Source organism: Mesocricetus auratus, unplaced genomic scaffold (assembly GCF_017639785.1).
Source record: "Mesocricetus auratus isolate SY011 unplaced genomic scaffold, BCM_Maur_2.0 Super-Scaffold_100023, whole genome shotgun sequence".
Classification (NCBI taxonomy): domain Eukaryota; kingdom Metazoa; phylum Chordata; class Mammalia; order Rodentia; family Cricetidae; genus Mesocricetus; species Mesocricetus auratus.
The window spans coordinates 29,886,171-29,898,346 of record NW_024429204.1 but is presented as its reverse complement, the minus strand read 5'-3'; the positions used below and the strand labels follow the sequence as shown (position 1 = coordinate 29,898,346).

Genomic DNA, 12,176 nt, shown 5'->3' with positions numbered 1-12,176 from the left:
ATCTCTGTCAGCAAGTAGAAGGCAGAGAGAGATAAATAGGAATTGGGTTGACTTTTGAAACCCCAAATCCCACCCCCCAATGACCCAATGACCCACCTCCAACAAGGCCACACCTTCAAATGCTTTCTGAACAGTTTTACCAACTGAGGACCAAACATTCAAACACACAAGTCAATGGGTGGAGGTATCCTCATTCAAACCACCACACATTCCATTACTGTCTTAATTATGTACACCCAAATGTGGAACAGGTAAGCCCATCTACCAAATCCTAATTGGCTTGGTTTTGTAAACAAAGTTTCATTATTATGCAGTCATGCCTATTTAGTCTTCTACTGCCTTCAGGCTCTTCCTGTGAGATGAATCATAGCATCAGAGACCTTGTGATCTCCAAATCAAAAATATATGCTCCCTGACCCTTCATAGAAGGATATTGTCTGTATCATTAGCCATTGTTCTGGCCCTTTTCAATTAGAAATTAAGCTCCATAGAAACAGAAACTGTCTCCTATCTCTTATGTACACTGCTCTAACCAATTGTAGTCCAGCAAGCACAGAAATATTTGTTCTTCACAGTATAAAATCAAGTCACTGACACCTGTTGAGCCCTACTCTAAGTAGTCAAGATGACACCTTTAACATGGCTTCCTCCATCTGAGTGAAAGAGTGTCCTCACAGACAAGACGCAGCAAAAAGAGTTAGATTCCTGTTGGAGCCTTTTATAAAGGGGCAGCATTAGCGTGTTCATGAAAGGGGATCCATAAAATGCTCAACCCTCTAATACTATTATATTAAGGATTGTTTCTGACACATGAATGGGGTGGGGGTAGGGGTAGGCATGGGGGGGGTAGATCATAGAACTATTAAGTCATTCTTAAAAGAGCCTGGTACAATAGTAATAGCCCTTCAAATATTTATGTCATGAAATGATAAAGTATTTGGGAAAAAAAACCTTGTTCAGACTTTTAATTATGCTTCATTGTGGGAAAATCACGGCAGCAGAACACAGACACAGTTGGTCATATTGCATCCATATATACTTAAGAAGCAGGTATAAACTAACGCATGCATTCCTGAACTCAGCTTACCGTCTTCACTCTCATACGATATTGATCACCTGACTAAGGAATGGTACCATCCATAGTAAGATCCTCCCATCTCAACTGATATAAACAAGACAATTCCTCAAGGACATGCCCACAGACCAGCCTAGTCTGGACTGTGCAGACCAGGTGACTAGTTCAATGCAATTCTGGGGCAGGTGTCCTCTGTCATGCGGCTGCAGCAACCTCCCACCAAAGGGAACAGAGACAATTTCCCAACCCTTTACTTGATCTAGCTATGTAACAGCTTTCTACAAATGAATCCGATATAAGCAAGTATGTGCCGGCTCCACATCTAAGGTCCTGAGTTACCATCGTAACCACTAGAAGACACATCACAGCAGCCTTCTAGCTCTGCAAGCAGAACCAACCTCATCAGCCAAACCCAGTGACTTCAGCTGAATCTCAGATGAGTGAGCTAAATAAATGTTTCTGGGTGAATACCAATCAGTCCTAAGTTGGTATATTACACGTCAGTTGTGGCAGTTAGATACATGACGTGGTGAACGCAGACAGCTGACATTTGTCTGTCTACAAATGAGTGTCCCCCTCTAGTAAGTGGAGATGACAGTTATTACTGTTCTCACTCCTGCATCACAGCAGGTGTGAAAGCCACTTTGGGAAGGATGGCACGCCGGGTACATGGGAGCTGCGGTTTGCTATTCTTTAGAGGATGCCACTGGTGCATCTGTTGGAGAGAAGGAAATGGATTCTAATCAGAGAGTGTGCTGGGGGCTGGGGGCTGAGCGATCCATTAATGGCCAGGGCAGTTAATGAGTTTGTGGTTCTGTCCTGAGCCACAGTCAGCCTGAGGTCACTCATTCCTGAGAGGGTCCCAGAAGAGGGGTCTCGGGAACCGGCCCAGAGCAGTTCACTTGGAGAGGGAACAATGAGGGTGGGGAAGAAAGGCCGTAACGTGGAAAAGGGGGGATTTCCAGAGACCCTGCCTTGCTTGTCACACTCAACACTTAACTAATTGAACTGAGAGGCAAATCAGAGAGGCTTCAGCCTGTGATAAATTAATCGAGGAGGGCTGCGGTAAACTGTCCACTCACATCATCAATTAGACATCCTGAAAAGGCAAGGAGACGGCTTTTTTTTTTTAAGTGTTGACTCTGCAGCTTCATTTCTCTCTTCCTCTCTTTAATATTAGGGGTATTTTTTTTAATTGATAAAAGATGATTTTGGTCAGATGTCAGTAGGTGGGGCACCAGATAGAAATGTAAGGCAGGAGGCATTTGTCCCAGAAAATCTATGCTGAGCTCAAAAGTAATTCAAGGATCCAATCAACATCCACGTGTGCCGAAGTCCCGGAGAACTGAGAGACTTTAACGCAGAATGTCAGGTAAGAGGGTAAATTCCATTTCGCCATCTTTGACAGTCATTGAGAATTGGTTCTTTAAAAGGCAGTTGATGACTAGAAAAAGGTCCAGGGTGCTAGACTTTCATAGAAACCCCAGTTTCATCGCCGTCCTCTCCGTCCTCCTACCCTCCCGCCCGTGCTGTTCTGGAGACGGTCCCAATGCCTTTTGTAGCTGCCCAGGGAACCATAGGGGGTGGTTAATCAACTTGACAGAATATAGAATTGCCTAGAAGACTAACCAGTGGGTATGTCTATGAGGAAGTTTCTAGATTAGGTTATACAAACACACACACATGCACACCATACAGACACAGACAGACAGACACACACACACACACATACACACACACACACACACACACAGAGACGTATATATGAAACAATAGACTAAGTACCAGCATTCCTTAAACTGTAAGCCAAAATAAACTCTACTACTTGACAGCAATAAGAAAGGCAACTAATCCAGTTAGAGACCCTCCACAAAGAAACAGCATTTTTTTTTCTTTTACAAGTAAAGGGATTAAAAGAGAAAACCAAGGGTGCAGAGCTAGTAGGCAAGCTGCTTGCTGCCTGGAATCTTTGCTGGTCCCTTGGCCCTGTCCAGAGCCAGAATGGAGCCACCACTTAGCACAGCCCCAGGCAGTGTTACAGGGCAGCCGGAGTCAAGGAGAAGCGCTCTTCCCAGCTTTCAACTGAGCTCCCAGGCCAGCCATTAAATATGGCAGGCTTAGCATTTCTCACTTCAAACGCGGCTGGGAGGTCCCGGGAGCCCCCGCCCACCCCCCTCCTGCCCTCCTTCACTCATGCTGTTCCGCTGCTGAATGAGACAAGTTCAGCAGTTTCCAGCCTTTTGACAGCGTCCTATTTACCTGGCAGAAAATGAAAGTGGAATTTGGAGAAGCTTGGGGCGGCAATGCAGACAGGTGGAGAGGGCTTGCTTTCCACCTGTCTACTTCATTCTAGGAGGTACCCAGAGCACCTGGTCAAGTGGGGTCCTGAGGGCAGTTTCACCAGGGGACTGCTATAACACAAGGTTAGTGTGGTCCAGTCCAGGGAGAGTGTGTGGCCCACCCCTGGTTGCTGGTACTCCTCCTGTTATCCTCAACCAGGGTTCCAGATTCCAGAAGCCTGCCCCAGTTCCTGCTTCCCAAGGTTGTATCACATACCCCATCCTGTACTCACGCCAAGGAACAGGTCTGTTGCTAGCACAGCATCGGACTGAGCATCACTGTCAGGGGCTGCATTCTTTCAGACCAGTCCTCTGTGGGAGACTCTGCACAATACACAGCAGAGGTTCCCGTCAGGCTCGTCCCTACCCCACATGATGAATGTGATGTCACGCAGCAAGGAGCGCGCCATTGTTACGTGGGGTATAGCAACAGACTCAGAGTTTGACACCCTGAGTAACCCTGACCAAGCTTCCTAAGTTCCCTGACCTTCACCTATTGCTGATTGCTGATGGAAGTATGCTGTTGTAACGTGGAATGTAGGGAGTGGTTGTTTAAGGAGTGGTAGGGGTTGGTGATGAGCCTGGCTCACATCAGCTGCTCAGACTGATCTCAAACTTTTGATCCTCTTGCCTCTACCTCCCATGTCCTGGAATTACAGGTATTCGACATCATGCCCAGCTCAGTACTCAGCGAATTCTTTCCATAGTAGAACCATTGCTGCTATGCCATTTTATCATGCTCCCTAGTAGAGAGTTAGACATTTAATCACAAGCACAACTGGCATCAACTGATTTGGGAACCCACTCACCCGACTCACTAAGCAGAATAAGCTACTTAAAGGAAAACAAACAATCGTGTTTGCTTGAAAGGAGGGCATTCACGACAGAGCAGTGTGTCCAGGGTGCAGGGGCTTCACAAAACAGTTGGGTCCCATCCCCCACAGGGTCACTGAGTTATTTGTAAGCTGATAACCACAGGTGCATCCTGTTTTCTAGTCCTGGCTTACTGCCCCTGCAGTGCCCCACTGACATCAACGTCTAGCATGAGGAAAACACGATGTCTTTCACCTGGGGTTTTTCCACTGTGCTGTAAGCCTGTATATAAGCCTGCTCCCTCTCTACGAGAGAGAGAGAGAAACCTCTTAGCACTTGCAATAAAGACACACACACACACACACACACACACACACACATATTCTCCTGGCAATAAAGGCAGCAGACACATTCTCTTAGCACAAACAGTTGGATGCCTTGTCTTTCATTTCCCGATACCTCATATTTGTTCGTGGCACAGATGCCACATAAAATGACTTCTTTTCTGGGTGTCCCAGAACCTGCACACAGCCAGGCTTGTGCCTGGCTCTAGGACTCACCACCTAGCGATCCTCATCATCACCGACTTTATCATCAGTTACTCATTGTTCCTGGAGTTATGCGCATTCTCGTTCATAGTGCTGATGACACTTCTCTTTAATATGATGTCTATTACATTAAGGAGTTTATCTCACCACTGTGACTAAGCACCTAGTAAGGGTATTGAGGTTTCTTTTGGCTCATGGTTCAGACGAGATGGTCCATCATGATGGTTACAGAATGGCAGTGGAAGCCATGGAAAATCATTGTAAATCTCTTCAGCCAGACTGGGCCGTGGTGAGTGAGAACCAGGAATCATTTAAAGTCCTGTCCTCGGCGACCTATGTCTTCTAGCTGACCCTGTCTCCTTAAGGTTTCACAGCATCTCCTGGCTGTGCCATCACCGGGAACCAAGTGTCAAGCATGCTAGTGAGTGAGGTGGGTGGGTCATTCTTACCTCAAACCCTAACAAACAGGAAAATGCCAAAAACACCCTTGAAAAAGGTGTGAGCCATTTTAGTGTTTATTTTTAGCAACATTAACAAAAAATAAGGGAGGAAACACTAGCTAGAGAGGTGTAAAGTGCTCATCACAAAAACAATGAGGACCTGTGTTCCATCCCCAGCAGCCAAGTAAAAGCCATTCTGTATTACTGCCATAGGGCTGTAATCCCAGTGCCGTGGGAGACAGGAGATCATGAGGCTCACTGCCAGCAATACACCTGAGTCTGCAACCACCATTTTCAGTGAGACCCCACCTTAAACACATGGTGGAAAGCAATAATGATGTTGAAAATGATACTCAACATCAACCTCTGGCCTTCATACACAGACACACACTCTCTCTCTCTCTCTCTCTCTCTCTCTCTCTCTCTCTCTCTCTCTCTCTCTCTCTCTCTCTCTCTCTCTCCCCACAGAAAGAGAAAATTCCAAAGCAACACAATACAATGTGATTGAGGCTTTTCATGAAAATGAAGCCTGAGTTAGAAGTTCCCACCTGAGATCCTAGGTTTAACCCTTACCCTGACCCTCCCACTCAAAGAAAGAAGCCCTCATCAAACACACGCGCGCGCGTGCGCGCGCGCACACACACACACACACACACACACACACACACACACACACACACACACACCACTCCATCTGTGGGATTATTCATTACCCAGTTCCGTGACTGTCTTAGGAGCCCATCCTTGCTTTAATATTAAACACAGCAAGCCCAGATACAAGTTGTTCCCCTTTCACGAAATCAAATTAAATTTTCATGAAGGCTCTTGAGTTCCTCTGTGTGGTTTTCCCTTCAGCTTCTCCACACAAGCCAATAAAGTCTCAATTAGATTAACCCCTTCCTGACTCTGAGTGGGCACACTCATCTGAGAGATGGGGGTGCCTGTAAACATGCCCCCTGTTGACTCTCGGCAAGCAACTAGCTGGAGGAAATATTTACAGATCTAGTGCTCCTTGCCTCCTCCCCAAGTGCCTTTGCTAACAACCTCCCTGGTGCTAAGAGCCCTAGCTTCCTTCAATTGCCTTCCTCTGACCAAACCGACCTCCTTTCTCACAGAACTCTTTGGGGAGCAAATTAGGTTGTTATAGATTCCAAACATATGCTCTAAATTCTCCCCTTGGTTTCTAACATGCGGCCTTTTCTTTCCTCTCTGAAATATGAGAGATGTCTTTATTACCTGTAATGTGTCTGGCTTCCCATCCCCTCTTGTGGTCCCAGTAACCACAAGCAGATGAGAAAGAGAAGACCATCAAGTCTGTGTTCTCAAAACCACAAAAACTACTGTGACACGAAGTCACTCAGGAAGTGTGGAGTGTGCCTGTGTGTCAAACATGGGCCAAGATGGACAGACAACTAACTCGATAAGTCTAAGAGACTGTATTTTCAACGAGGGGCAGCTGATCATAAGTATTTCCTAGAAACAGGTCTATGAGGTACTTGGGTTAATGGGAGGTATCACAGAATATCAGAGAGCCAAAGGATAGTGAGAGACTAATTACAGCCACATGGACAGAGCAATCTTTCTCCACAGCTCTTCCTGGAGGTGGCAGATGCCACTGCTCCCCAGTTCCTTCATTGGATAAAGGGGTGCAGCTGCCAATTGGGAATGGACAGGCTATAGGGGTGGTGATTGAAGAATGTGTACTCTTGACAGTTAGAAAGAATTGTCTGCAAACAGCAGAAAACAAACAAACAAAAGAAAAGAGAAAAAAACAGACCTATGGTGAGACCATTTAAACAAGTTAGCCATTCTGGAATGTGAGACAGACAGAATCAACAGGAAGACAAACTTCCAATGTAGAAGCAGAGCAACTGAAAAAGAGGATTCTGGGAGGATCTGGGTAGAAACATAGTGCTCATGCTTGTTCATGAGTGCTTCCAGTTTGTTCGAGAGAAGGAGCTATAGTAAAACGTGTGTGTGTGTGTGTGTGTGTGTGTGTGTGTGTGTGTGTATGATGTGGGGAGGTACATGTGCCAAGGTACGCACGTAGAGGTCACAGGACAATTCTGTGGAGACTGTTGCCTCTTCCTGCCTTTACATGGGTTTCAAAATTGAAGTCAGATGGCTGGGCTTTCATGGCAAGGGACCTTACCTCCAGAGACAACTCACCACATTCCTTTATAGAGATTAAAACCATATATGTATATAGAAATACAGACACATACATATGACAAGAATGCAGGAGTGAAACTAGGAGGAAGGAGGGAGAGACCCAAGGAGGGTAGAAAGAGAGAGGAACTGAAAAGAGGGAGTGGGGGGTATGATCAACATGATACACTATAAATAACTTTTCCAGATAAAACCTGACATTATGTATGAACAATACTTCAAAGGCAGGGTAAATGTAAACTGTTTAGAAAGAGTTTGCCTCACCTTCCCATGGATAATATGATCACACACATGTGTACATGTGCGTGCACACACACACACCAAACACAAAATGTTTGCCCCACACAAAGATAAAGAATGCAGTAACAACCAGGTTTGCTTGTATATGACAGGGGCACAGTACCTTGGGTGTCCTCCCACAGTGAGAATCTAGGATTCACTTTCTAGCTATAACTTCTGATCATCCAGAAAGGATTGAGTTTGCTGGGTTCAGTACACACCTTTGCCTCAGCTACCAGAAAACTTAGCTAAATTTGGAGAAATTGTGAGATGGGGCTTTGCTTTCTGTCTGTCTTAGACTTGTAGGACAGTAGTGTCTTGGGAGGCAGAGACTGTCTTAAGGAGGATGTGGTTCTCATTCTGTTCTGCAGTAAATTCTTCTCTAAAGCGTTTCTCCTGTGTGGACCACGGCACCACAGGCTAGCGTTCATGATGCAAGATGCTTCAGTATTGTGAAACAGATGAACATGTTGTAAATGAATTGAGAACTTAGGAGGAAAGAAGAAAGGGATGGAGGGAGTGAGCAGGGAAGGAGGAGCTCGCTTCATAAAGCAACTCTTTCATCTAATTCTTCCTACAGGAAATCAGAGGATGCAGTGAACATAGCGAGGCCTGATTTTATTCTAGTATGTATACCCATTTTTAGTACCAAATATATCCATTGAGTAGGTAAATTCAAATTCATGGGGAAGGTTTGGAGAAATCTAGGAACATGGTGTGGCAACAATGGCAACAGGTATAAGGGGAAGAGAAGAAAGAAGAAAGAGATGAGAGAGAAAAAAGAGTGGGGGAGAGACACCTGTCTCCCTCCTCATAGAAATGTCAGAAAGAGAGAAGGGGAAGAGGGCGGAGTTTGCCTCTTAAAGGGACCTTTGCACCTATGTGCAGACTATGCAGTGACATTGCAGTCATAGGACCCTGGGCTGGCCAAGGTACTGCCTGAGTGTATCTTGCCAGATGACAGAGAGGAGGCTAGCATGATGACTAAATCCTAACATACGGGCTGCAAAGGTAAAGGTAAAGTACTTCTCTTTTTATTATTCCTTTTATTTTGGAAATTTTAATATAATTACATCATTTCCTCTTCTTTTCCTCCCTCCAAACCCTCCCAAATTCTCTCTCCTGCTTTCTTTCTAATTCATCCAATTCATGACCTCTTTTTTTATCAGTTCTCTCTCTCTCTAACGCGTGCATGTGTGTGTGTGTGTGTGTGTGTGTGTGTGTGTATACATATATTCCTAGATACATAAATACAACCTGCTCAGTCTGTATGTTATTTGTATGGATGATTTCAGGGCTCACCATTGGTATTGAATAACCAACTTTTTAATATAATGCATGAGGCTTTTATTCAAAAGAAGAAATCTTCTGAGTTTCCAGTTGAACTAATGATCTCTGGAGATGTTGTGTCCCTGAAAGGTCCGGCTTTGTCCTTCTGACTTAGGTCACCTGTGGTGCACTCGCCTGCAGGATCAGAGGGGTCATCTTTGGTTAAATGGGGACAGAGTTTCTAAGGAGATCAAAGGGTGTAGAAGCCACACAGCAGAGATGTGACTGTGAACTTATAATTAACACACATTTGCATGTTTGTGACCTTTGGCTTGTTCTTCCTCTGTGTGTTTTTAAAAGAGAGCCCTTTCATCCCTCTCTCCCTCCAATTAGCTGAGTATCACCAGACCTTCAGGCCCTAAGGTCACCTTTGAAGTCTAGGAAGTGTTGGGCGGGGAGACAACAAGATTCATTCTGCACCCCTAATTGTCTTTCTTTATTATCATTGAAATGGAAGAGAATGTCTGATTTTGCCTGGTCTTTGTTTTAGGGCTCATCAGCAAGTAATCATGGAGTGTGCTTTATATCCAGACATCATTCTGCATCCAGGTGCAGGATGCTTGGACCCTTCCTTCCCTGACCTTCCAGAAACAAAACACACAAAGAAAACAGATTGACAGCTAACCCAAGCTAAAGACAGGACCAGAACACACATTGCTAGAGTAAACACATCTAGCAACACCCACTCTGTGTACATGCGTGCGTGCGTGTGTGCGTGCGTGCATGTGTGTGTGTGTGTGTGTGTGTGTGTGTGTGTGTGTGGTAGGCTGCTGCATATTTGTTCATAAATGGACCTCCACTTTGATAGTAAAACAGTCAATACTGTCATGAATATGGCTAGCTAGCAAGACAGGGTGATGCGTACTTTTCCCAAGCTGATGCCTTCACCCAGTTTTTTCTGTCTCCTCTCCCCTTTATCCACATCAGACCTAGATCCACCTGTGTGTTGAGGACCTGTTACAGAAGAGAAGTCATATGATGGATGGTACCTATACCTCTGAATGACTCTGTGGAGCTATGCTGTCAATGAGTAGGGTACTTTTTCCTGAATGGTCACATGCGAGAGAAGTGAGCATCTCCATTCAGCAAACTGTGTTGCAATCGTTCCTGGCATAGCATTTACTGTAACTGCTGTAAGAAGAGAAACCTAAAGTGAGAATCCTTAAAACAGGAGAGTGGAGAGATGACCTCAGAAATTAAGAACACTGGCTGCTCTTGCAGAGGACCTGGGTTCAGTTCCCAGAACCCACTTGGCAGCTCACATCAGGGGATTTGACCCCTCTCGTGGCCTCTTTGGACACCAGGCACAAATGTAGTTCACTGCACACGTGCAAAACACACATACACATAAATAAATATGAAAATAGAATCATTAAAACATAAATATCAAAATAGCCATGCTTGTAACCTATTAACCTGGGAGACTCTAAAATCATAGATCAAGTTACCTTCTTTCAATTACTCCGTGCTTTAATCAGAAATTCTGAATAGAATGGTGGAGAAGACCTTCAACTCCCCAAACCCTGCTTCTAACTCATAAAATACAGTTACTAATTAGGACTGAGTGGGAAAATGAGACCCACACTCCTGCCCCAGGCAGGGAGGAGAAAAGGCAGGCCCGCTGGGCAGTCGGGACCTGTGAAGGTGAACATACGGGGTTTGGGAGAAAGAGAGCCAGAATAGTTCATGTCCTTGGAGAGAAGCAGATCTGAAGAGGTGAAGGCCGTGAGGAACAGGCTGAGGTCGCGGTCATGATGATGTCCAAGCCTGAGCTGCTGCCAAGACCCTTGTCTGGGGCCATGGCGTTGCCACAGCTTCGGTCTGTGTTGATGTCCACGGCTCCTGTTACCACCGAAGGCTGAGAGGATAGAGCGGCCCAGAGTTGGCCCCACCTCTCACTGGCTGCAACACTAGGGCAAAGTGGTCCTGCCCCTCAACTACTTACTGCCAGGCCTACACCTCACCTGGGCAGGGGAAAGTGGCCCTGAGGGAATAAAAGTGGGAGGGCTGGTCCTGCCATCCTCATCTGCCATGGAGTGGCACTGGTGACAGGAAGATGCCCTCCCCTCTTGCCCCTCAGCCCGTGGCACTAGAGAGAACGGGCCCTGCATCTTGCCTAGGCAGCACGGTAGAGCTGACCCTATGGACAGGGTCAGTGGTGTGGTAAGCCACCCCAAGAAGGTGAGCGTGCCCCTCGCCACCTGTAGCAGGTGGAGAAATCTGACCCTGAGTAACGAGAGTGGAAGAGCTGTCCCTGTCCTTCACCTGCTGCAGCACTTGGGGGGAAGCGGCCCCTGCACCTCACCTGGGCGACACAGTAGAGCCAGACCCTGTGGTGTAGGTGTGGGTGAGCCAGCCCTGAGGGTGTGAGAGCAGGAGAACCGGCCCCGCCCCTTACTCCTTTGCTAGGGCAATGCCAGAGAGCTCCTCCTGGTGGTGGTGGGGGAGAGAGCTGGAGGGCTGCAACCACCCAGGCCCAGAACCAGGTCTATGTGCTGGCTCACCCCACTATCCACCCCATCTATGATCTGCCGGAGTACATGAAGCGGGGCCGGTCCTGCAGACCCAAAGCTGCATGATCTCCGTGACACAGCAACAGCAGGATATCCAAGAGGAGTCCCAGTGAGGGCCCAGCATTCATAGAGTAGCAGAAACCTTAAACCAGACCAATGTCTATTTACAACTAACACTTGATTGAAGATATATGACTAAAGGGTATACTGTGCGACTTGCTATGTCACACTACAGCTTCCACTATGAGATTTTCCTTTTTCTTTTCTTTTCTCTTGAATTTTATTTTGTTTTATGGGGGGGGGAGGCTGCAAGGGCAGAGGGCAGATACGAAGGGACAGGAAGATGAATGGTTTCAGGACACATTATGTGGAAACCACAAAAAAAATAAGTAAAAGGTTAAAAAAAATAAAGTTACTATAATTATACCAATATGGGAGGATTATTGCCGAAATAGGCACCTCACAGACACAGACACACACACACAAACACACACACACATGTAAATTTACAAATATGTGTGTATGTATAAATTTGATAATTTATTAGAATGTTAATAAATCCAGCCCATTATTTTGGAGTTTTAAGGGAAGAAAAGGCTTAACAGTAAACATAATCAAGCCATTAAACCATCTGAACAAGAAAGGAAGGAAGGAAGGAAGAAAGAAAGGAA

The 12,176-nt window shown here is 45.9% G+C and overlaps 1 long non-coding RNA gene across 2 annotated transcripts in view; it reads right to left on the bottom strand.

Annotated features, from left to right (window-relative positions):
• Positions 1-3,884, bottom strand: part of LOC110342549 — a 33,467-nt gene extending 29,583 nt beyond the window's left edge. For both annotated transcript variants that reach the window (XR_005870717.1, XR_002384644.2), the window contains exon 1: positions 3,648-3,884. This is a non-coding gene — a long non-coding RNA (uncharacterized LOC110342549). The remainder of the gene's footprint in view (positions 1-3,647) is intronic.
• Between the last annotated feature and the right edge of the window lie 8,292 nt (positions 3,885-12,176).